The sequence below is a fragment of the Orycteropus afer genome, unplaced genomic scaffold, assembly GCF_000298275.1.
Source record: "Orycteropus afer afer isolate SDZICR_OR568_19922 unplaced genomic scaffold, OryAfe1.0 scaffold00180, whole genome shotgun sequence".
NCBI classification, from domain to species: domain Eukaryota; kingdom Metazoa; phylum Chordata; class Mammalia; order Tubulidentata; family Orycteropodidae; genus Orycteropus; species Orycteropus afer.
Window position 1 is genome coordinate 2638152 of NW_006921767.1, and position 7432 is coordinate 2645583.

Sequence of the window (7432 nt, forward strand, 5' to 3'; positions counted from 1 at the left end):
TAAAATTTAAATAAAAAAATCTCTCTCTCTCTCTTTTTTCCTTTTTGGCTGCAGTGTGGAGACTGGATTGGAGAGAGCTTAGTAAGCAAACAGCAAACTATTCCAGTGTTTCAGGCTAGATATCATGGTGGCTTGGACCAAATGGTGATGGCGAAAAAGAAACATTGGGGACAGATTTGAGATACATTCAGAAAGTAAAATAATCAAAATAATTTGTCAGTGAAGTGAATATAGAACATTAAGGTAGAAATAATTACCAAGGATATGGATGATGGTGACATTTTCTCAAAATTTAGGGCACAGAAGGTCAAGAGTTTATTTTCAGTTTTATGTGTCTATGACTTATTCAAGACAATGTCACATGTATGCAGATCTTTGTAAGTCTTGAGTTCAGGAAAACATACTATGCTTTTAATCAGGTTGGTTATCTATATCTTTAGAGGCAATATACATAGTGGTTACTAGATTGGGTTTTGGAGTTAAAGATTCAAGGGAAGGACCATTAATTCCCAAAGAAAGACTCTTTTTTTTTTTTTTTTTAATTTCTAAAACTTTTTTTTTATCATCCAAAACAGAAACACCATGCCCATTAATCTTTTACTTCTCATTTCCCTTTTTCCTTAGACTTGAGTAACCATTAATCCCCTTTTGTCTCTATGAATTTTTCTGGTCTAGATATTTCATGTAAGTGGGATTGTACAATATTTGTCCCTTTGTGTCTGATTTATTTCACTCAGCATAATGTTCTCAAAGTTCATCCCTATGGTAGCCTGTATCTGGAACTACTTTTTTTTTTTTTTTTCTTCATAACGTTCTGATTCCAATCCATGAATATCCACTTAGTTATTTCGAAATAATCTTAAGGTTGTCTTGGTCTGTATCTTAAAATCCAAAGAAATTACCATAATGGATTTCCATTTGGCTCTGTCCCAGACAACTATCTGACCAGCGGCTAGATAAAAAGGCTAGACTCAAACAGATTGATAGTCAAAATAAACAGCAGCTCAGTCTTACTCAGGAGACATCTTTATATATTTTGTATATTTACTCTACTTTCTTAGCACTTAAGTTAATGATTGCTATAGGAATAATGCTATGACAAGAAGACCTGATTCTAGCAACAATACAAAGCGCACTGCCCTGGAGTCGAATCCGACTCATAGCAATCCTCCTTGGGTTTCTGAGGTGGTATCAACTACAGAAATAGATTGCCCAACCTTCCTTCCCAGGAGTGGCTGCTGTGTTTGAACTGCCAGCTTTCTGGTTAGCAGTCAAATGCCTTAGACAGAGCTCCAGCAATAAGCTCCTTAACAATGTGTATTCAGTTTCTTCTGAAGATGTCATTGTCAGAACCAGTGGGACATATCTATGAAAAAGGCAATCCCATGGCATTTTGAAACTATAAGCATGATTCCCAGAATATCAACTTAGCACCAAAAAGAATCCATTTTATGCTAAGAAAATCATATTTTTTATATTTACAGACATTGCTTTTCCCTTCACTAGTTTGAGAAATATTCTCTTTCACAGCTGAAGGAGAATACAGCTTCATTGAGAACTCATGTTTGGAAAAGAACAGTTTAATATGTATTCCTAAGCTGGCCATGCATAAATAAAAGAGGTGTCTCAAACAAGGAGGATATTTTTCCTTCTAATTTAAACCCTGATAAGAAGAAATCAATCTGCCTCATCATCATAAGACCTATAATTTATTGAAAACTGATTATAAACTACCATTATGGTAAATTCTTTACAGTACATTCCCACTTAATTTTCAGCCAGTTCAAGAGACAAGCACTGTGTCTCTCCTCCATCATCTACCTATCCATATACACACACACACAATGTTTATATATATATTTGACAAATATACACTTTTATATTGTAAATACACAAATATAAATTTAGATTACAAATATATGTAAAATGTATCTAACATCAGAGAAGCCAAAAGTCAATTTATGCTAAAGTGAAATGCCCAACATCATCCACTTGGTAAGCAGCATTTCAGAGACTTGAACCCAAAAGGTGTCATCCCTCAATTTGAGCTCTTAACCATTGAGAAGACAAATTTCAGAATCAGTCTTATCTTTGTAGGATTTCATAACATACATGGCATTGTTTAGACTCAATGAAGTAAAATATTTAATTTAAATAACAAAACCTAAAAGGCCATCTTCAGCAAAATTTTAGTGTATGATCTTTGATATTTTGATAAATATGTAGCTTGATTTGAAAAGATAGAATAATTTTCTCAGATTAAATGCAACTACAGAGAAATACTACAAATGGAGCTACATCATCTACTTACAGTGAAATACTTGTCTTTAAAAATTATCAGTTCCCTAAGATACTCAGTTCTTTTCCCTGTAAATTATTTCGGAAAGATATTATCTATGCAGTTTAATAAATCTTGTGGACTATTTCTCATGATATCCTATTTCTATGAGAATGTGCAAAACTCTATCTTCTTTAAAGCTAAAATAAACTATAACAAAGAATATATAATCTAATATTAAAGCACTGGAATTATATTTCCAAAAATAATTTTTAAATTCAGATACATTATCTTTGTAAGTAAGTGGATGTAATTAACAACCTAACTTCTACTTGTGAGGCAACAGAGATGTCAAACTCATGGCATGAAAGGATATAAGTTGGTGTCTTCCTCTTTTAAACTGAAAACCACACCACTCACTGTGTGTGTATTGTTTTATGCACATCTCTTCCTTAACAAGTTCTAAGTAATAAAATGAGAATTATACTGGAAATTTCATATGGAATTATGTAATGCAATGAGCAGGGTTTACATAAATTTTCTCTTCTCTCCAGGAGATGAAGAATGTAATTTACTGAAAACCTGGATATTAACGGCTCCTATATCTGGTTCTGAACAGTCTTAACTATAAATAAAAATTTCATAGAAATATAGTCTAGGTTAAAATGTTCTTGGAGGAAGTTTGGAAAGATAGAAAATAACATTTTTACTCAGATTTGTGCCTGACCATATGTGGACATGCTGATAATGATTGGAATTTTTTTTCTACATAAAACACCAGAAATTTGCCTAAAGGGTATTATTTATTTTTACTGACACACAATGATTTCAGGCCCATTTTGAGAGTCTTTCTTTCCATTTGTCTTAATCATGATCCTTATGTCCCAATGCAAACATTTTGAAATGCCTTATAAGTTCTTTATACCACCTACAAGAATACTGTCTAGCTAAATTTTAAAGAGTCTCTGCTTTAAAAGCTCATTCTAGAGACTTCTCACTGCCATTGAGTCGGATCTGACCCATAGTGACCCCTCCTTGGGTTTCTGAGACAGTATCACTGCAGAAGTAGATTGCCCAACCATCGTTCCAAGGAGTGGCTGATGGGTTTGAACCGTCAGCCTTCTGGTTAGCAGTCAAATGCCTTCGCCACTATGCTACCAGAGCTCCTAATAGCAAGAAGAACAACGGTAAAAAAAAAAAAAAAATCAAATACATGGAAACTGAATAATGCTCTGCTGAAAACCTCCTGAGAGCTCTGATGGCGTAAATATCTTTCTGGTATTCTTTGCTTTCAGCCAAGAGCCATCTGACATTAGCAACGATATCCCTCATTTCATGTCCTCTTTTGAATCCTACTTGAATTTCTGGAAGTTCTCTGTCAATATATTGGGGCAACTCTTTTTGAATTATCTTCAGTAAGATTTTACTTGCATGTGATATTAATAATATTGTTTGATAATTTTTACATTCTGTGAGATCACCTTTCTTTGGAACGGGTACAAATATGGGATTTCTTCCAGTCAGTTGACCAGGTAGCTGTTTTCCAAATCACTTGGCATAGCCGAGTGAGTGCCTCTAGTGTAACATCTGCATATCACAAGTTAATGAGTCTTACTCTGATTTTGATGCTACATTCTTCTTTAGGTAGTCCAGCTTCTCGGTTTTTTTTTTTCCCCCAGTGCACAGATTGAATAAGTATGGTGAAAGGAAGAACACTGACACACATGTTTCCTGACTTTAAACTATGTAGTATCCCCTTGTTCTGTTTGAATGACTGCTTCTTGGTATATATACAGGTTCCACATGATACAATTAAATGTTTTGGAATTCCCATTCTTTGCAATGTTCCCTATAATTTGTTATGACCTGCACACTCAAATGCCTTTGCATAGTGAATAAAACACAGGTATACATCTTTCTAGTATTCTTTGGTTTAAGCAAAAATCCATCTGACATCAGCTATGATATCTTTCTTTATGCATCGTCTTCTGAATCCAGCTTGAATTTTCTGGAAGTTCCCTGTCTATGTACTGCTGCATCTCTTTTTAAAATTCTTTGTAGCATTCAAAATGGATTCTCGTCAGTAATTACCATGCTATTTCCCTCTAGCATCTTAGTGCTTGAAAAACTAGGTACAGCAGTTTAAATTAGGAATTTTGGTGCTCTGAATAGCTCACTCAGTCAGAGTGCACCAAACTCAAAGGAGTAGAATTAGAGGAAAGGTACAGGGAAAGAAATTAAAGAAGATATACCCTGCAGAAAATGAACAGGCAGCTGAGAAAGGCCATTAGAGACTTCCCTGGGGGGAGCAATCAGCAGGTGAGAATGGCCATCCAAGACCTCCCTGGGTCAAGGCAGAAGATACTCCATATCAGCATACCAGCACCACACCAACATACTAGCTATCACCCCAAGGATCTATCTACCTTCAGCACCTGATTTTATCAGTAACTTGGGTCAGCTAGGTGCAAATGGGCACACCCAGCACCACTGAAACCTAATCAGAGAGCCCATTGGTGCTCCAGGAGGGTGAGCTCAACCCCCTCTTAGCAGGTCACTGAATAGGCTTGGGTCAGCTTAGTGGCACTGAGAGGTCTGCACTTGACTTTATCACTAATATCGGGACCACAGATTACTAGCAGGCACTCTCCCGACTCCAGCACAGCTGAAACTGAGCGTATCTTTGGTGCCGCAGAGGGGTGGACTAACAAGATCCTGAGTCTGGGTGGGTTGGGCCAGCACTGCAGACAGGCGAGACTGAGAGAGAAACATCCACAGCCAATTACAGACCCGGGAAGTTGCCTTGGGTTGGCTTTTTGGAGCCAAGGGGCCTTGGGAGTGGGGTTGGTGTGTGTGTCTGAGCCTGGCGGAAAGTGGCAACACCCTAACAACTGGAATATTTCCTGAAATTGAGCTGTGGGCTTGTAAAAACAGTATGACATCATCAGTAGCAGCCCACTCAAAGCCCTAGAAACTGAACCTAGCAACAGCAAGCTTTCCTTCTTCCGTTCCCACCTTCCCCACCAATAACTTCACTCATGCAATAGATGAAACCATATTCAGCCAACATGAAAACTTCTGGTTCGAACTCTAAACCCTCTTTATGACAGAAACCCATATCCACATTCCACACAGTGATTCCACCATCAGAAAGAAAACTGCAGAGCGACCCAGCATACCTGAATCAATAATAAAATAAAATACATCAACTTCACCTTTTCAAAATATTATACCATAAAACCAAGACAAAACAAATCAACACATAACCAACAGTTAAAGATAACCTCAAAATGTCTAGAAAACAAAAGGCAACCTCAAATCAAACAAAAACAAACAAACAAACAAACAAACAAAAAAACAGGACAAGGCCTTAGAAGCAAAACCACAAACAAAGGTCTCATTATACATGGAGGAAGAAGAGGCAATATTTGAGAAGGATTTTAGAAGATATGTTTATAGAGCTATACAATAGCCTAAGGAAAACCCAAACAGAAACAAGGAGAACACCAACAGTTCCCTGAAGGAACTCAGGAAAATCATTGAGGAACAGAATACTAAGATTAAGGCACAATTGGGACTCAAACAAAAACAGCAGTTAGAAATGCAGAAGATTAGTACTGTAATGCAGAACATTAGTACCAAAATGACAGAATTGCACAACACAGTAGAAGCACAAAAGAGTAGGTTAGAACTGGCTGAAGAACGCATATCCCAAGTAGAAGGCAAATCCCTGACATTAGCCTGTATGAAGAAAAATCAGAACAAAGATTTAAGAGAAAAGAAGCAAATGTAAGAATTATATGCAATGACATGAGATGAAACAATATAAGAATCATTGGAATTCCAAAACAAGAAGAGGCTAAAAAGACAACCAAGAAAATTGTGGAAGACTTGCTAATAGAAAACTTGCTCCATATCATGAAGGAAGAAAAGAAACTTATCCAAGAAGCTCATAGAACCCCACACAAGATAGATCCCAAGAGAAATATACCAAGGTATATTATAATCAAACTTTCCAAAACCAAAGACAAAGAAAAAATTTTAAGAGCTCCCCAGGAAAAAAGAAATATTACTTAGAATAATCAAACAGGCTGACCTCCGATTACTCAGCAGAAACCATGCAGGCAAGAAGGTAATGGAACTGCATATATAAAACACTGAAGGAAAAACACTTCCAACCAAGAATCCTCTATCAGCCAAATTATCTAACAAATATGAGGGTGAAATCAAGGCATTCTCAGACAAACAGAAATTAAGGGATTTTGTGAAAATCAGACCATTCCTACAAGAAATGCTTAAGGAAGTCCTTCCAATAGAGAACCCACAACAGAGATCAAGAAAACCAGGACATGTGGCATCAACACTAAAATCAAATCAGAAATAAATAGTCAAAATAAGACCATAAAACATTGTACCTTAAAAACCAAGGAATTCAATCAGCACACAACAACAGCAACTAACCTATCAGAGAGAATAAAACTTCTAGGTACAGACCCTCAAATGGAGAGGAAAACAGGACAAGTCTTCGCAGTATGCATTGTTCTAAAAATGTAGAGACAAGAATATACTCCAAGGTAACCACAGAGAAAAGTAACAATTCTTCGAAGCAAATCCAGAAGGGAGGAAACATATTGGTTTAACCAGCACAAAACCAAGTATAAAGAAGAAAAGGGAGAAAGCATTAGCCAACAAACCAAACTCAGCACAGAAAAGTACAAGGACCAAAGAAATACCAACAACATGACAAAAAAACACAATACAATGACAGCAATCAATTCACACCTATCATTAATTACACTCAATGTGAATGGACTAAATGCACCTATCAAGAGAAAGAGAGTGGCACAATGGATAAGAAAAGAAGACCCATCGATATGCTGCCTACAAGAGACCCACCTTAGACACAAAGATAAAAACAAATTAATAGTTACGGGTTGAAAAGGAATACAGCAAGCCAATAGAAACCAAAAAAGGGCAGGAGTAGCAATATTAATTTCTGATAAAATAGACATTAAGGTGAAAAACATCATAAGAGACAAGGAGGGACATTATATGATGCTGAAAGGGTCAATTGACAAAGAAGATGTTATAATAATAAATATTTATGCACCCAATGAAAGTGCTCCAAAATACATGAAGCAAATATTAACTGAA